The sequence below is a fragment of the Schistocerca cancellata genome, chromosome 1, assembly GCF_023864275.1.
Source record: "Schistocerca cancellata isolate TAMUIC-IGC-003103 chromosome 1, iqSchCanc2.1, whole genome shotgun sequence".
Classification (NCBI taxonomy): domain Eukaryota; kingdom Metazoa; phylum Arthropoda; class Insecta; order Orthoptera; family Acrididae; genus Schistocerca; species Schistocerca cancellata.
In genome coordinates, this window is record NC_064626.1 from 501,993,637 (window position 1) to 502,013,439 (window position 19,803).

Here is a 19,803-nt window from a genome sequence, read left to right on the forward strand (position 1 = left end):
CTTGCGAACGATTCTGTACACGACTGATAGGCGGTGTAGTCTGCTAGCGAAACAGCAATCCTTTAAATCATTTATCAACGGCTATCTATGTCGAGCTTAGTGACCGGATGTAAAAAAGAATTAATTCTTAAAACGAGGTAACACTGAAGTAAATAAAATGTTAAACAATGAACTGACGGTGTACGTACTCTGATCTATTTGTAATACAACCATCGTAGACATTAGCCAAGCAATCAACGAAACATGTTATCAACAGTTCTAACCCTGAGTCGTTCAAAATTTTTTGGTGTGGTATGACATGTTAATATGTAACCACAGACCAACGTTTGCCACATTTAAATAGGAAAACGACGTTGTTACTGATATTGTGATCTGCGCTCACTGCAGTGGTATGTGGCCTAAATGTCACTGCTGTCAGTCGTCCTGTTCTCCACAGAGAGATGCGTTGACATCTTATTGTGGCGAAGCAAGAAAAATGAACTAATTCTGTATCAATAACGGTATACAGACGGGCGCACCCGACTGCACAGACATTCCGCAGCGTTGAAAGACGCGTAAGGACAAAAAAAAAAAAAAAAAAAAAAAAAGGTTCAAATGGCTCTGAGCACTATGGGACTTAACAGCTGTGGTCATCAGTCCCCTAGAACTTAGAACTACTTAAACCTAACTAACCTAAGGACATCACACACATCCATGCCCGAGGCAGGATTCGAACCTGCGACCGTAGCAGTCGCACGGTTCCGGACTGCGCGCCTAGAACCGCGAGACCACCGCGGCCGGCTAAGGACAGCAGGGGTGGTCCAAAACGTACCACCTGTCCCAGAGAGGACCGTATCATCTGGTGTAAACGAATAGGCCGTCCTCGATACAGCTCGTACTAATCCACACACGAGTACAAGGGTAACTGAACAACAACTGAACACCAGCCAGTTTCCATATGGTAAATACTGCATTCACATAGATCGCCCAGACCATCTCCTGTTACACCAAGCGTTCCGCTAGCAGGATTTCGAAGCTCGAATGAATTTCTGTCAATGGCTGTTGGTAAATCTGGAAAATGATGCAGCATATCTATCATACATCTCGGATGAATCGCGATTCCACAACAATGGAACTGTAAATCGTCACAACATGCACTTCTGGAGGACTGAAAATACTCACTGTTTGTTACAAGCAGCCTATCAAGTTGTAAGGTAGCTATAATTTCGCACCTTACAAGCACTCATCCACATACTTTGCCGTGATCTACCACCACATTAGGTATTATTTGATAGGTAGTATATCGTACATATGAATATTTAAAGGAGACTGACATTGCCACATACGCCTTGTAAATAATTGTTAACGCTTATTGCATGAAAGGTGACGGAGTGTCTTTATTATCATACTAGTAGAGGTTGCAACAACAGTGGAAATGAAACGGCAGACGGAACTCAAGTCCTGGGTGGAAGGCCCACACAGGTGTGTTGGTCCTGCTTAAACATAGGAAATAGAAAGACGGACGTCGTAGCACCTAAGCACTGGAGCACGATAGAGTCGTGACCGGCAGATATTGTAGCCGAACCGGAAGGATTATACTTCGGAAACTACGAAAATCTTGGACGCAAGTGAGAGGAACGAAAAAGCGGTACCTCAGAAACCACACAGGCTGGGCTATTTCCAAGGATTTTTACTCAGAAGCGTACCATTGTACGAGTATAGGTTTTTCCTCGCAAAACCTCCACGCTGGACGACAAAAGATTAAAATATGGTTGGTCGGCGCTCGGAAGAATCTGTAGAGAGGGAAAATATTCCGTGGTTTCCGGAATATGATTCTTTTTCGGAATTACGATGGCGGGGAGCCGAGCCTTGCTGGGAAGCCAGCGGTGGAGAGACGAGGTCTTCCGTTGTGAGCGCCCGCGTGTGAAGGTCGTTCGAACACAGCTCTGTTGAGACAGACGGACTTGCTGTCTTTGCTCTCAGGAGAGTTTATAGTTAGAACAGTTAGGCCCTGTACTGTTGCGAACTTATACGATTCTGGACTTCGCCTCCGGGCTGGAAGTCGTCGTTGAGTACGCAGCGTTCAGTGATTGAGAGCACTTCTTCTGCCTATGCTTACGTTGAGACGTTATTATAACTCCTTCCTTGTGGCTGGGAGTTCGCGTTTCTCGTCTGTAGAACACAGACACGAGAAGACAGTATTAGAGTGTATTAGTCAGAGAACCGCCTTCTGCAGTCCTAGTGTTTGAAAGAGTTTTATTTTGTGGCTGGAGTTCTTCCATCGACGCAGAAGTGCACGAGAACCAGCACACCGACGCAGCAGACGCAGTAAGTACGGTTATATCTCAAATTTCTTCGGCTTATTAGGGCTATAGAGCTAAACAGCTGTGATCACGTTAGTTTATTTCCAGTGAGGTTCCACGGCACTATAGATCACTTTTGAAAGTAGTGTCTTCTACTGTCTGGTACGTAGATAATGTCAGTCATTTCGCGTTATTTATGTTAGATCACGTGGCCGTAAAAGGGGGCAGAGTTGGGCAATTATTTAATAATTTTACTTAGGAAATATAGACTTTTGTCCAAAAGAGTGTTTTTTTTAATATGCAATAAACGTATAATAAGAAACAACGTTTATCATTTAGTAGTATTAGTTGCCTTCATCATTCATTTATGTTTAGATTGTAATTTATGGAATTAAGAGATCCTCAGATCTGCTTCAGGGGGGAGTCAGACACGGACAAATCAGCATTTTAGCGTTTATTAATTTCCGTTGCGTACATTCATTTTACGCCGGCCGGTGTGGCCGTGCGTTTCTAGGCACTTCAGTCTGGAACCGCGTGACCGCTACGGTCGCAGGTTCGAATCCCGCCTCGGGCATGGATGTGTGTGATGTCCTTAGGTTAGTTAGGTTTAAGTAGTTCTAAGTTCTAGGGGACTGATGACCTCCGAAGTTAAGTCCCATAGTGCTCAGAGCCACATTCATTTTACACCCGTCTGGAGTAGCATCTTAGAAACGGGGAGCGAATATTTGGCGTGGAATCACGGATGAACGCCTTTTTGGAAAGTATTTCTGTGAGAGTTATTTGACGGGCACAATATACCTGGATTTCAGTGTCAGGATCTTCCATTGCTTTTGGAGCATGCGACATTGCTAGATCGTTTAACGATGTGGTTTCAAGAGGCTGGAGCTCAGCCACATTCGAATTCACCCATACGTAACCATCTGAACGAGGAACTTCTAGGAAAATGGATAGAAAGAGGAGGACGTGCTACTGTGGACGCCAGATCACCAGATTTAACACCGTTAGACTTCTTCCTGTGGGGGCATTTCTAACAACTAGATTAAACTAAGCCCCTGTGGCAACTCATCGCTGAACTCTGAAGACCAATAACACCGGGACATCTATTCAGCAGTGGGACGAAACGTACATACACCAAAACAGTCATCATTTCGCTCATTTGCTGGCATGATAAAACTTGTCAAATTGGTTGACAACGAAATATATATTAGACGCAAAGTGCAGTCTGCGAGATCCTAACTGGTAGTTTCATGTGACATATTGGCCCTCATCTCCTTTAGGAAATGTAACGACTTAATACATATGACTGTAATATGTCAGGAAGACAACAGTGTAGAGTTCATGTTTCGACCACAGTGACAGAGGTAAAGGAGATGGTGAAATCAAGCACCGACACAAAGTCCACTCAAGTAACGCCACGAGCGTCGAAAGTAGTACCACTTCGTCGGAAGTACACCATTGGTAACAACACATTTCCTCGCTCAGCGAAAAACTTGGTTTTTCAATCGTAGGAATTATGCAAGGTTAGCTGTTCAACGACTTTTCGCCGACGCCTCTCTCTCCGTTAGATTACAGGATTAAATCTGGACATTAACCTACCGCAGGTCGTCCCCCTTAGCAAGCAAACATTGTTCATAAAAATTTCTTTCATTATCAGGATTAAAACTTGATACCTCCTGGGACAGCCGACCTGTTATGGCTATCAGACTACTGGAGTTCGATAACGACAGTGTCTATACACGTGAGTAAAAGTGAGGACTGCGAAAAACTGCTGTTTCCAGTCATTGAGGTTATATGTAACTTTGGTGGCCGATTTCACTGAAGGTAAAATACTCTTCGTTGTTAGGCCGCGTCTGTTCCTCTTCAAATTCTTCTACAAGGTCGACGTTTCGATGACTCAGATGGTATTTTCTTCAGGATCGCCAGGTTTTGGCTATTATCTGAGTGTTCCTGAAGAAGATCCCAGCAGATGGGTCGAAACGATGACTGTACAGCAAAAAAATGAAGACGAACATCTCGCGGTCTAAAAACGTAGGAGGTTTTACGTTGAATGCAGGCATAGCTTCACTACCATCTTGTAGCTCAGACCACTACTAAAACCAATTAACATTTCTATGATTGTTGCAAAGAGCGTGAACTTAAATTTTACTCGCTTCGTTTGCGGGACGTCAACGAAAAGTAAGGTACATATCGAAGATTCTACCAAAGAAACGATACAGGGAATTTTCCAACGTAAAGATTTGTAGTCCACTCGCCCCATGCCCCCGTCCCGACAAAAATCACTTTTACCTAAATGCTCTCAGTAGTATGTACCCTACCGAAACACAAACATACAGATTTTGAATATCGCGGACGTCTTATTTTATAGACGGTTATTCGCAAAAGATAAATATCTCGGCCTGGTACTTGACTTAAAGTAGCAAGAAAGGCTCCTTTCAGCGAGCATCTCGCTGCAGAGCGAAAGAGTTATCTACTTGGTTCAAATGGCTCTGAGCACTATGGGACTCAACAGCCGAAGTCATCAGCCCCCTTGAACTTAGAACTACTTAAACCTAACTAACCTAAGGACATCACACACATCCATGCCCGAGGCAGGATTCGAACCTGCGACCGTAGCGGTCGTGCGGTTGCAAACTGTAGCGCCTAGAACCGCTCGGCCTCACCGGCCGGCAGTTATCTACTTTCCTAGGTTTTGGAGGATCTCTCTTTTTCCTCAGCTGCCGACTAATTTTTGCGAACATGTCCGGGACGAACTGTGTGGTGTGCAGCCAAATTCAGCTACGATGCTTGGTTGAGTCGAGTCGTCCTCATCGTCCAGCTGGAAACACGACTGTCACTTAAACTATTTCAGTATACGTAACAACCACGTTTACACGAACATGGATATCATTTAGCAAAACAGAGTCTGTTCATTACGTGAGCGTTTCATTTAATTCGCGGGCTTGTAGTAGTACCTGAACGTAATACTTCAGGTGTTATTTCGAAGTGAAGAAACTAGAAAACCTGCACACAATAGCCGACAGAGACAATTAGTAGTTGTAAGTGTGCATGTTACAGTTCGTGAGGCATTCTTGCAAATAGATTTGTCATCTAAAATAAAACTAATAAAGCTGAAAGAGAAATCAAGCTTAAGGCTGGGCGTCGCTTTACAAAGTAAAGATGATTACAACCCTCAGAGTACTCCGAATTAGTCATATGCGAGTAAATATAATACATGTATTTCAATGATAGATCTGTGTTTTTGAAGCATTAAAAATATGAGGTTCGGAAAAATACGTACTTTGTTCAGTTTAGAAGATTCAGGTTCTTAAAAAATCGCGACTTTGTTTGGAAGAAAGCTTTCAATCCTACTAGGAAGGCAACCACTGAAGCCATCCGATCAACTTCCGGAATTCGTTTCCTTTGCTCTCAGACATTTCTGCCACTTGGGAATCACATTTAAATGCTTTTATGTTAATAGCGTCTGCAGTGGACAAAGGCGCCTGCCGGCATACTAGAACGATGTTCATGTGTGGCCAGAGGAAGTGGTATAGAATCGCTCAGGTTCTCAGTATATACAACCCATTTGTCAGAGAATAAGTGACCATTCAGTACATCAATGGGAAATGTTGTGTAAGTTACTTTGAATTTCCTTGCTAATAAGCAGTTCGTTAGAAATAAGCATAGCCAGTGAAGAATTGTGAGAGATACTGACCCTACCTGAGAAACTGTTTAAATGTTCACAGGAAATTAGTGGTCCTATTAAGCATTCTTCTATTTTATTCTGTACAGTCCTGTATCAAGATCGATATCATGGGAAAATCTATTAGTAAGAAATTTGTACTTAAATAATGAAGTAATGAGTACCTGAGTACTGCAAAACGTGGTAAATAGCTGGTAAATACCCATTATGTTTTTTAGTCTCTTCATGGCGCCTCTTCTTCGTATCAAACTTTTATCATGTCTTATGTTTTCTAGGTGAATTAACACGAATGTGATAAAGAATACAAAGAACCAGTATTACAAAGAAAATAATTTTTTAAGGAATTTCCTTTCCGGCTGGCTATGAGGCAACATTATCCAGCGTTGTAGTGTTCGGATGCTTATAACATTTCTTCCCCAAAACACCATTATGTTGCTCTAACCACTGTACTTCTACCAGATCAAGTAAGGGCAGTTCGCTGTATCTAGTAGAAACGAGAAGAAAGACAAGAGAAGACAATGTTCAGGAATATTCACTGTTTCAAATAAATGTTTACATTTTGGTTGATGAGATTTGTAGACCTCCAACTCAAGTGGCTCTTGGTCCTTTCTGGCTACTACTTTACGTCTTCCGTATACGCCAACACTCCTCTTAATCCGGAACTGAGACCAGCAACAAAGGTGCTGGACTTCTCAATGAAGCCAATAACTATTCACAGGAGATTTGCGAAGTTACGCGAGAAAATCAGATACCACAAGCAAATGGCGATTATAATTTTTTCGTCAGCTGTTTAGAACAGAGAACAACACGCTCACAAATAAAATTCTAAACTTAGCGTTAGTGACGAAAAACCACACCAACTGGCTACGGGAAGTTGATGAAGACTTAAAATAGACTAGCATTCGTGACGAAATAATTCAAGACAAAGCAAAGTTCAGAACCGTAATTCACAAAACAAAAAATCGTTGCGAAGCCTACCAGACCAAATTTATAATGGAGAGAAGATCGTAAGAAAGAAACACAATAAACGACTGAACAGATACTGAAAAGAACAGACAGAAAAAAGCACTAAACATATGCAAATGTGATCTATAGTTGGACAAAATAATTTAACAAAAAATGTCCCCAATATGAGATACACAACATTTCCGATCCTACATTTGACTATGAATTCAGATTCCTAAGAATCGCCTCACTTGGCCTAGAGAAATAACATATTAAAATCATGTGAGTTATTTCACACATGCATATCTATTTCGTATATAACGTTACAACAGTTTCCTCATACACGTCGCTAACAAGCGTTTGCCTCGCGCTGTGAATGGTTGATGCAAAAAAATCCACAGTTAATTGATACATGAACGGCGAAAGGTCACAGGTTAAATCTAACTGAAGTGCTAATTGGTCGTTTTAAATGGGCAACGCTAATGGCAGTCCTCGAGTGGCCTGGAACAATGTTCCCCTATCGCCGTCACAATTTTTCCGTTCCTCGCATATTAAAAAATATTATACATGTAGCTTTTGCGCTGAATAACAAACAATTATTGAATTATGCCGCCAGGTAGAATCAGGCACCATTAATAAATTCACTCGTCCCGTGCCCGCTCATGTGTACCGGACAATATATTATAATACACGAAATGGCTGACTTTTATTTGCATCAGACAATAAAGACGCAATTCCGATATTTTGCGTGCGTTGTCGAGGACGGGACGGGGGTAGCAGGGAAGGGGAGTGGAGAGTTGTTAAAATTCCGGTACACATTTTGCTTCAAAGGACGCATTCAAGTGGTCGATGGAAACATGGAACCATTTCGATTACAAGTAAAACATGTCAACGGAACGACAAGCAGGAAACAAAAATGTGAATACAGCAATGCGCGTATTTCGAGTTGTCACGATATCAAAAGGGAACTGATGTAATTATTTAATTACTTTCAGTATAACATTATCACTGAAACGTGAACCACAAATGTTAATACATTTGTCCTCTTGACAATACTCTCAAATGTACATATTCTCTGTTTAAAAAACTAGGGACTCTTTTTAAAAATTGTTGTCGGTTACAAGTTATTGCTAGAACTTCGTGTTAGTAACCAGGGTAATATCCGATCACAACATACACAACAGCAACATGAGCTTGAAGAGATCCAGCCAGCTGTACTCCATAGGTGCCAAACTTGCCGCATTTCTCTTGCACCCCCTGAAGTCACCCATGGGAAATTCAAGAATTGGACCTCTGAAGGGGGCGCAGCCTATTTCTTTCCTTATCCTTACCCAATCTGAGCTTGCCTTTCGTGTCCAATGAACAGAATGACCGCTTCCATGTCAGCCAGGCCGGCCGCGGTGGTCTAGCGGTTCTGGCGCTGCAGTCCGGAACCGCGCGACTGCTACGGTCGCAGGTTCACATCCTGCCTCGGGCATGGGTGTGTGTGATGTCCTTAGGTTAGTTAGGTTTAAGTAGTTCTAAGTTCTAGGGGACTTATGACCTAAGATGTTGAGTCCCATAGTCCTCAGAGCCATTTGAACCATTTGAACCATGTCAGCCAGCATGGAGTCAGAGAACATCGATAATGTTAAATCCAACTCGTGATTTGCTCACATGTCACACTGAAAGTCATAGATCAAGGTAGTCAGCACTAGCAGTATTCTTTGAACCCTAAAAGCATTTGAGTCACTACCACGTCTAAGCTCATTGTCGAAAGAATGATCCTATAGGGCATCACGCGAAATTTGTGACTGTATTGAGAATATCTTGCTAGGGAGTATGCAGCATGTTGTCCTGGATCTGGAGTGATGACAGATGTGGAAGTAACTTCAGGTGTGCCCCACGGAAATGTTTTGTGAGCCTTGCTGTTCATCTTTATATTTATGATCTTGCACGCAATGTTAACTGTTACCTCAAACTTTTCGCGGATGTTGCAGTAATATGTGATGAAGTACTCTCTGAAAGCCGCGGGATTAGCCAAGCGGTCTGGGGCGCTGCAGTCATGGACTGTGCGGCTGATCCCGGAGGAGGTCCGAGTCCTTTCTCAGGCATGTGTGTGTGTGTGTGTGTGTGTGTGTGTGTGTGTGTGTGTGTTTGTGTTTGTCCTTACGATAATTTAGGTTAATTAGTGTGTAAGCTTAGGGACTGATGACCTTAGCACTTAATTCCCATAAGATTTCACACACATTTGAACTCTCTGAAAGAAACCGTAGAAATATTTAGACAGACCTTGTTAGATTTCTAGATGGTGAAAATATTGACAACTTGCTTTAAATGTTCAGAAAAATTGAACTGTGCACTTTATGAGACCCGAAGACGTGTGTCCTATGACTACAGTATCTATGTCACAAATGCAATCGGTCAACTCATTCAATACCTAGGTGTAACAGTTAGCACGAATATGAAATGGAAAGATCACATAGATTCAGTCACTCATACAGCAGATGGCAGAATGTGAGAGAAATGCGATCAGTCCACAAAGGAGATTGCTTACAAAACTCTTTTGCGACCCATCGTAGAACATTCTGAAGTGTGTGGACCCATTCTAAACAGGAGTAACATGAGATGTTGATCAGATACAGAGACAATCATCATGAATTTTCACAGATTTATTTAACCTATGGAAGTGCGTCAGGGACATGCTGAAGACGCTGAAGACAGACTCAAACTATCCCTTGGAAGGCTACTTACAAAGGTAAAGGAACCGGATTTAGGTGACGAATCAGGAAATATACCATAAACGCCTACTTATCGTGCTTGCAGGGATCATGAGGACAAGATAAGACTAATAACAGCGCCCACAGCGGAATTTATAAATCATTCTTCATGCGTTCCACACATGGTGTCAATAACTTAAGTCCTAGTTTCAAAACACTGTAGGAAAGGAAATGCTGCTCAGAATGACGTCAAATTTGAATTCAACGAAAACAAATAGAGATAATGCTGTAAATGCGGTCGGTTACAAATGGCAGATGAATCACAATACGATGGGGATGGTCTGAATTACAATTTAGACCATCACTTCTGTTCAACGTGTATAGCCGCAAAAGTTCCGTAATCAAGAGTTGTAACACTGTTACGTAGGTCAGTTCATCCACAAACGACAACATCATACAACATCACAGAGGAAAATCGTTTTTTAATTTCCTGTTTCCTGAAACAGCATCAAAAGCAAAATTCTATCGGCTTTTAATTGTCCTGTGGCCAAAAACAGCATAAAAATGCAAAAGGTTGTACTGAACAATTCAGACCATGTCAGAAAGTCAGAAAATTTTAGTGACCGGAAAAAAATCCCCTAGGGATTCCCACAGGGTTCAATTTTGGGTCCACTTCTATTCCTTATGCCTCTGAATGACCTTCCGCTTAACAACCAGCATGCAAAATTGGAACGTTTTGCTGACATACTAGTATTATTAAAAATCTCGTTAGAGAGAAGTCAACAACATAGCTGGAAATAATATTTAAAAAAAATTATTAAGTGCTTCTCTGAAAAGGGCTCTCCACAATATTTGAGAACATTAATTTCCGTTCTGTACAACAAATAGTGTCATACCAACATGACATGAGAAGGAGTCAGTAAATTGCGGATAATACTCCAAATTTTTGGGTTTACATACTGATGAAAACTTGAACTGGAAAAAGCATTTTACTGAGCCTCTCGAACAACTAATTTCAGCTACTTTTGCTCTTAGTGTAACTGCTAATCTTGGAAACAAAGCACGGCCCCTCCCACCGGATGTTCGAGTCCTCCCTCGGGCATGGGTGTGTGTGTGTTGTTCTTAGCATAAGTTAGTTTAAGTAGTGTGTAAGTCTAGGGACATTGGAAACAAACGTATAAATCTCCTGACATATTTTCCATATTCCCACTCATTACCGTCTTACGGTATAATTTCCTGAGGCAACTCATCACTTGGAAAGGAAGCATTGATTACATCAAAGCGAGGAGTTAGAACAGTATGTCATGTTCAGCAATGGAAGTCAAGTAAGTACCTTTTCAAGGATATACAAATTTTAACTGCACCGTCACTATACATACATTCACTAATGAAATTCGTCGTAAACAAACCAACATAGTTTGAGAAGAATTGTGATGTCCATACCTTCAATACTAGAGGGAAAAATGATCCTTGTTACCCATTGCCAAAGCTGTCAGTGGCTCAGAAAGGGATCCAATATGCAGAAACAAAAATGTTTAATCATTTCCCTAAAAACCCACAACATCTCCCAGGTAGAAAGCTAAATTTAAAATCTAATTTAAAATCGTTTATCATTTCACTTGGTCAAGTCTTTCTATTGCACTGACTATCATTTTCTTAAAAACTGGTAGCCAGTAAAGAAAAAAATTACGTGTAGCTGCAAGAGTGCGAATAAAATAGTAATAATGTGTTCATTAATTTTAGCACTAATCTTGTAGGGACCGATGACCTAGCAGTTTGGTTCCTTTCACCACTCTTTAAATCAACCAACCAACAAATCATGTATGCCTTTTCTGTAAACTAACTCGTTCCACATCATTTCGATAAAGAACCATTTAAACGAATTATGTAAGCGATAACTAATTAAGTAACTAACTAACCAACTAATTAGCTCTGTATCAGTGACTGTAGAGGACAGTCCATTTACTGAAGCAGCAACACTTAAACTCTGACTAAGATGGTGAATGTGATATTACCCAGAAATCTTTCCATTTGTCTTTCGCCAATGGAGTAGTCAATCAGATGACCATATTTTAGTGATTGTACGCCACTCCACGTCAGTTACAGATGTACAGAGCTGCAGAGGACCAAACTGTGATTCAGACCACTTTTTGATAAAATCAGTCTTGAGAGAGAAACTGTCTCTAACAAATGGCAAAAGAATGGGAAAGACGATGAAATGGAACACAGACAAACTGAACATCCCTGATGAAGTAAAAAAATACCAAGAAACACTAAGCAGAAAGTTGAGCAATGAAGAGACCACAGTAGCACTAGATGAAAGGTGGAACAGGTTTGAAAAAGCCATTAAGGATGCTGCAGAGGAAATAATAGGCATAAGAAGGAACAGAACAACCCAGGAGTGGTTTGATGAAGATTGCAGGTCAGCAATAGAGGAAAAGAACAGGGCAAGAACAAAAATGCTACAGAGAGAAACCAGAAATAATGTGGAACAATATAGTGAATTAAGGAGAAGAGCTAACAGACTGTGCAAGAGAAAGAAAAGAGAGTGCAATAAGAAGAAATTTCAAGAACTAGAAGAACTAAAGGAACAGAGTGAAATAAGAAAGTTCTATCATGCCATAGGCAAAATGAAGAATAGATTCCAACCAAAAACAATGGCCTGTTCCAGTAAAGATGGGAAAATGATAAGGGAGGAAGAACAGATAGTGGGAAGATGGGCAGAGTATTTCAAAGATACACTAAGCACCAGCCTAGAAGATGAAGAGACAGCTGCACAGGAGGGAAGAGTGGAGCTGGAAGTAGACAATGAAACCAATGAGGCAAGAAAGCCAACACTACAAGAGGTCTCCCAGGCAGTGCACAAGTCAAAAAACAATCGAGCCCCTGGGGAAGACAGCATAATTGCTGAATTAATAAAAACTGGTGGTGAGGTTGTAATAAAGGAACTGCACACATTAATATCAGATATATGGAAAACAGCAACTATGCCAGATAATTGGAAAATTGGGATAATAGTCCCCATTTATAAGAAAGGGGACAGAACAGCATGTGAAAACTGTAGAGGTGTAGCACTCCTAAGTACAGCTTATAAGATCTTCACAAGTATATTAAACGAAAGGATACGGAAGTGTGCAGAAGGCGTACTAGGGGAATATCAGTGTGGCTTTCGACCGGGTAGAGGAACATCCGGGTTCGAGTCCCGGTCGGGGCACACATTTTCAACATGTCCCCAATGAAGTACATCAACGCCTGTTTGCAGCTAGGGTGTCCATTTAATTATCATTTCAGTTCTAGCAAAGCTGCATGGTCATCCACGGTAACTGTTCTTTCGGGAACATATACTACCGTCATATATAGTTAAAATATGGCTTCCCGGCCATTGACCTTCTTGTGCGAACGCACACGCTATGCCCGAACTCGTACGGGACTTGGTAGATTAATCTGCCACGAGTAATGAGTATGATGGGCAAACATCTATTAGGCGCACTACGAATGTAGTAGTGTGGACATGTTGGGAATGTGGATCTCACGGGGAGCGTGCAAGGGATAAGTCCCTGCAGACGCACTATCCTCTGTGCCCGCGGTGGCTCAGATGGATAGAGCGTCTGCCATGTAAGCAGGAGATCCCGGGTTCGAGTCCCGGTCGGAGCACACATTTTCAACATGTCCCCAATGAAGTACATCAACGCCTGTTTGCAACTAGGGTGTCCATTTAATTATCATTTCATTTCTAGCAAAGCTGCATGGTCATCCACGGTAACTGTTCTTTCGGGAACAGATACTACCGTCATATATAGATCAAATATTTGTGATAAGGCAAATGATAGAAAAGTTCTATGAATATGATATATATCTGCATTTGTTATTCATCGATTTCAAACAAGCCTTTGACAGCATAAATCGGCAAGAACTATACAGAGTACTGAAAGAAGTTGGTATATGTGCTAAATTAATAAGACTAATCAGAATGACAATGACAGAGACAAGAGCAGAAGTAAAGGTCCTTAGCAGAACAAGTGAAAGCTTTGACTTTAATAAAGGTGTGAAGCAATGGGATAGTCTCTCCACTGTCCTACTCAACATAATCCTGCATAGTGCAGTAAATAAAATCAACAAAAGAGGCACCATATATATGAAAACTAGCCAGATATGTGCATACGCTGATGACATTGCTATAGTAGGAAGAAATACCAATACACTCCTAGAAACATACCGGGCAATGGAAACAGAAGCCTTAAAAATTGGCCTCATAGTAAATGAAAACAAAAAAAATGTGGTAATGTCACAATCTGAGGCCAGAAGAACCCCTAAAAACCTAAACATCAATGGGAAATGCTTCAATGGAGTGTCCTCTTTTAATTACTTGGGAGCCCTAATAACAAATGATAACAGTATTGGAAAGGCTATAAGGGAAAGAATACAAGCAGGAAACAGAGCTTACTTTGCAAATATGCAGCTTTTCAAAAGTAGCCTTGTTACAAGAAAAATTAAATTGCTAATACATAATTCCCTAGTCCGCCCAGTTATCACATACGGCTCAGAGGTATGGACGTTGACAGAACACGATAAAAATGCTCTAAGAAGCATTGAGCGGAAAATACTACGCAAAATCTATGGGCCAATAAGGGAGGAAGATGGCTGGAGAATACGCTACAATGCCGAATTACAAGAGTTAATACAAGGCAGGGACATAGTAACATTTGTGAAATCACAGCGAATACGATGGCTAGGACACTTGGAGAGAATGGCAAAGGATAGAATTCCAAAGAAAATGATGAAAGGTATGATCCATTCAGTTAGGCGAAAAGGGAGACCTAGAAGAAGATGGATCGATGAGGTAATAATGGATGTCAGCGATATGGGAGTCCGGGGGTGGAAAAGAGCAGCAAATAACCGAGAAGTGTGGAGGAAGATTGTTGCAGAAGCCAAGGCTCACCAAGGGCTGTAGAGCTACTGAAGAAGAAGTGACTGTAGAGGACAGTCCATTTACTGAAGCAGCAACACTTAAACTCTGACTAAGATGGTGAATGTGATATTTCCCAGAAATCTTTCCACTTGTCTTTCGCCATAAGAGTTCAAAAGGCTTACATTTTACTGATTATCGGAGCACTTTTACAGACCTCTGTCAGAGAAAAATTGGCACTAGGTGTTTTTACTTATTTTTTGTAAAATGGATCTGGTCTCCGTACGTTACAAATCTGTCATTTCGACTTTCTAGTTGCTAAATCACTTATTTTGTATTCAGCTGCTTTCACAGTAACATTTGCATCATTTAAAATGTAAGAAGAATTGATTTAGTAACGAAAATAGTACAGTAAAAGCCCAATACAGTGTTGATATCGGGGGACGTGCTTTACCCTCGCATTATAGTGTAACCGTAGTACATCGAGTCTGACCTGTGGAACGAAAAACTACGTATGCAAAGTTTGGAAAAGCTATATTATATTGTATTATACACACACCAAAATAAGTTTTACATCACCTCGGTTCCGAGAGTTCCGGAACCTGTACAGAAAATTGGAATAGAGATCAACATAAACATGATTCCGCCCATTTTATTGCTCATAATAACCACACATTGCATGTTGTACCACTGTACAGCGAGACCAGAGGTGGTGGTCCAAAGTGCTGCACACACCGGTACCTGTAATACCCAGTAGCACGGTCTCTTACATTGATGCATGCCTGTATTTGTCGTGGCATACTATCAACAAGTTCATTAAGGCACTGCTGACCCAGATTGTCCCACTCCTCAACGGCGATTCGGCGTAGATCCCTCAGAGTGGTTGGTGGGTCACGTCGTCGTAAACAGCCCATTTTCAATCTATCCCAGATATGTTCGATAGGGTTCATGACTGGAGAAAATGCTGGCCACTCTAGTCGAGCGATGTCGTTATCCTGTAGGAAGTCATTCTCAAGATGTGCACGATGGCGGCGCGAATTGTCTTGCATGAAGACGAATGCTTCGCCAATATGCTGCTGATACGGATGCACTACCGGTCGGAGGGTCGCATTCACGTATCGTAAAGCCACTACGACGCCTTCCATGACCGCCAGCGGTGTACGTCGGCCCCACATAATCACACCTCAAAACATCAGGGAACCTCCACCTTTCTGCACTCGCTTGACAGTGTGTCTAAGGCGTTCAGCCTGACCGGGTTTGCCTCCAAACACGTCTCCAGCGATTGTCTGGTTGAAGGCATATCCGAGACTCATCGGTGAAGAGAACGTGATGCCAATCCTGAGTGGTCCATTCGGCATGTTGTTTGATCTATCTGTACCGCGCTGCATGGAATCGTTGTTAGGTGAAGATGGGCATTATGCAGCATATTGCATACAGTCTGAGTCGTAACACGACTTCCTGTGGCTGTACGAGAAGCATTATTCAAAAGGGTGGCGTTGATGTCAGGGTTCCTCCGAGCCATAATCCATATATAGCGCTCATTCACTGCAGTAGTAGACCTTGGACGGCGTGGGCGAGGCATGTCATCGACAGTTCCTGTCTCTTTCTGTATCTCCTCCATGTCCGAACAACATCGCTTTGGTTCACTCCAAGACGCCTGGACACTTCCCTTGTTGAGAGCCCTTCCTGGCACAAACTAACAATGCAGACGCGATTGAACCACGGTATTGACTGTCCAGGCATGGTTGAACTACAGACAGCACGAGCCGTGTACCTTGTTTCTGGCGGAATGACTGGAACTGATCGGCTGTCAGACCATCTTTGTCTAATAGGCGCTGCTCGTGCATGGTTGTTTACATCTTTGGGTGGCTTAAGTGTCATCTGTGAACAGTCAAAGGGGCTGTGTCTGTGATACAATATTCATAGTCAACGTCTGTCCTGGGGAGTTCTGGGAACTGGGGTGATGCAAAACTTTTCCTGGTGTGTGTATATAGCACAGATTCAAATTTAAAGAAGACGGGATGAACAGTTTGTCAAGTAAGATCATGGTTGGGTTAATCAATAGAAGAATGATATTGACAACAAAGTAAAACAAATACATACTTCATATATGAATAACATAAAAATGCAGTTGCAATTAATAATACTTGAGATAACCTGCCGCGTCGAAAATTGCTTTTCATCTCCGAGGCATGCTTGAAACCACGTGGAAAGCTTGCGTCAAATCTGCGTTGACAGCTGTTTCAAAGAGATTGTTAAGAATAGATTTCTCGAAAACAGGTTAATAATTCCTTTTTTTTACATTTGGAGTCACTTTAGCGACTGAGCCTCGTTCTTCCAAGTGAAACGTCCCCTTGGAAAAATTAATGAATTACTGTGCTGAAAAACCTCTTACGTTGTTTGCTTTTCAAACAGCTGAGCAAAACTGAACGTTCTCAGACATTACTCTCTATACTTATTCTGATCAACACTAAACTGACACACAATATTTTTTAGCGCAACGCAATCTGTCTTTCAATAATCCCTACAAAAGAATGGCCCTGACTAACATTAACCTATACCTTTCACAAACCACTTACCTCGCAAAAATCTTCATTACTCGAACTACTGCAATACAGCGAGCGTCACTACTGCCAGCTAAATAAAAAATTCAAACTACTGAAGGCACTAACTACTGATAGGCATAGTTAGCAAATGAAAGATTTTGATAGAGAACAAACAATGTATTTACCTCAATAGTGTTCAAAAGTGATAATATAAATGTCAGTCCATGATATCCAATATTACAAATTTACTCTTTCTGATGGACGTCCGCTCTCAAAATTCCGCCATCTCTCTCCCCACATCCACCACTGCTGGCGGCTCACCTCTAATTGCGCAACACTACGCACTGTTAACAGCCAACTGCCCAACACTACAATAGCCAACAACAATGCAAATCAGCCACAGACTGCACGCAGCACAGCCAGTGATTTTCATATAGTGCGCTACGTGGCGTTACCAATATAAAAACCTAAACAGTTTTTAACCAAAGAATAGCATTTTACGCACTTCTGTACAAATGATTGTTCAAATAGCTCTGAGCACTATGGGGCTTAACATCTGAGGTCATCAGTCCCCTAGAACTTAGAACTATTTAAACCTAACTAACCTAAGGTCATCACACACATCCATGCCCGAGGCAGGATTCAAACCTGCGACCGTAGCGGTCGCGCGGTTCCAGACTGTAGCGCCTAGAACCGCTCGGCCACTCCGGCCTGCGTGTACAAATGACTTTGATTTCCTCATACATTTAAACTTCGGGGAATGGCTCATTTTCGAACGTTTGGCGTGGCTACAGAGAAAAACAGCCTCGAATCGCGACGCGTAAGCAGCGCTTACTTCTCTTAGCGCGTATCTGAGTCAATAAATCAGAGTAAACTAATGCGTTATAGATACTGCACGAAGGACAAAGGTTCCCTCTATTGGGCTGTGACAGAAGTGAGGAGATATTTTCTATCATCTGTGTGTAATGCCGCCCACGCTCTTGCTTAACAGACTGAACCATATTTAACACTTACCAAATACAGTAATGAGCCTGTCTTCAATTAAACGGCTATCGCTACGGTCGCAGGTTCGAATCCTGCTCGGGCATGGATGTGTGTGATGTCCTTAGGTTAGTTAGGTTTAATTAGTTCTAAGTTCTAGGCGACTGATGACCTCACCAGTTAAGTCGCATAGTGCTCAGAGCCATTTTTGAAACCGCTATCAGACAGTAACGCTGCGATAGCTCCAAGTGAAATACTCTACTGCAGTACGGTACATACGTAAGATCCTACAAAATACAACACTATTTATAATACTGTCTGCAATCCAATACAGGTTCTTTTTTTCTCCCTTTTAAAGAAGTCAGATAGCATTCGGCGTGGGTTTGGGTGGCTGGGGGTGGGGGACCATTTCACACGTTCTATTTTGTGTGTGTCGTTTCATGTTCATCAGCTGCCGCAACTTAATTCTGTTCGGTTCATTTTTGCTCTTCATCCATGTAATCACATCGCTTCCGTTATCCAATACTTCAGCTTAGTTCGCATTATCCATTCTCTCACGCGTTGTTGTTGTGATCTTTAGTCCGAATACTAGTTTGTTGCAGCTCTCCACGCTATTCTGCAAAAGCCTCTTCATCTCTGCATATCTGCAGCAGCCCACATACATTTGAACCTGCTTGCTGGTAGCGTTTTGGAACTGACGACTGATTCTTTCCGCTGGTTTCACGCGAATTTTTAGAACCACCTACGATAATATTCTATCGTCCCTGCCCGTCATTACATGAGGTCTGGCTGGTCTCGTTCCGATGTGGTTTTTCTTTCTCGTTTCTTCTTCACAGGCATATCACGAACGACAGAATTAGGCAGCTCTAGAAAGTTTTCAATGTCCATGACGGATTTGTTACTCAGAAGAAATCCAATGAGTAGTCCACGTTAGAAGTGACTGAGCTCTTCTTATAGACAGCAAATTCTGCTGTTACTACCTTTCTATTGATAACACCATACCCCCCCCCCCCCACCTGCTTTTATTCTGTCAGATCCGCCGCCTCTCTCTGTATCTCTTGGTTACTTCCACATTACATACAGATGTTCGGGTACTTTTGATCAGCTAGTATACTCATGGCCGTTCCTTTGATATTCCGACCGAGCATTTCGCCTGTTATGGAAGAGACTGCTAGCGATGTACAATCATCGACCATGAAGCTTTTGGCAATTACATCAGTTATGTGACTGGATACCTTCCGTGTCACATTCGTCAGTTATTCTGAGGAAATAATGTTGCGAGCGATACTTTTATGTTACTTTTGTCAGTTTCTGCATGTATGGGTGTTCTTAATGCTTGTATGTTTCATTTCGTGAAATTATAAATATTTACCTAGACAAGTATACGAAAACTACACACGACAATAGTTGTTAAACAAGCGCACAGATTCGATCTTTTTGTGGCGTGTCATTGTACTGTCAGGAGCAGATAGATTTCAACTGAAACACATCAGCAAAACGATGGAAACCTTAATGAGGATGCATGGACACGTATTTGAGCATCTGTCCTTCCAAATACGATCCTACGATCTAAACTCATATGTAACATCGCTCCGTTGCTGTTAGAGTTATTGTGGGGAAGCTTTTATGCCGAATTATATTTATAGAATAAATCGTATTACGGATGTTGGGAAATGAAACTGTAAGCTCCTTCCCTTAAGGGGAGACGAGACGGTACCACAAATCATAAAAAAATCACAATTTTTTAAATTGCTTGTTTAAATGT

At 41.8% G+C, this 19,803-nt stretch overlaps 1 non-coding gene across 1 annotated transcript; it reads left to right on the forward strand.

Moving 5' to 3' along the window:
• The first annotated feature begins 13,184 nt into the window (after nt 1–13,184).
• Nucleotides 13,185–13,259, forward strand: Trnat-ugu (transfer RNA threonine (anticodon UGU)). The gene has a single exon. It is a non-coding gene; the product is annotated as a tRNA-Thr (tRNA).
• The last annotated feature ends 6,544 nt before the right edge of the window (nt 13,260–19,803 follow it).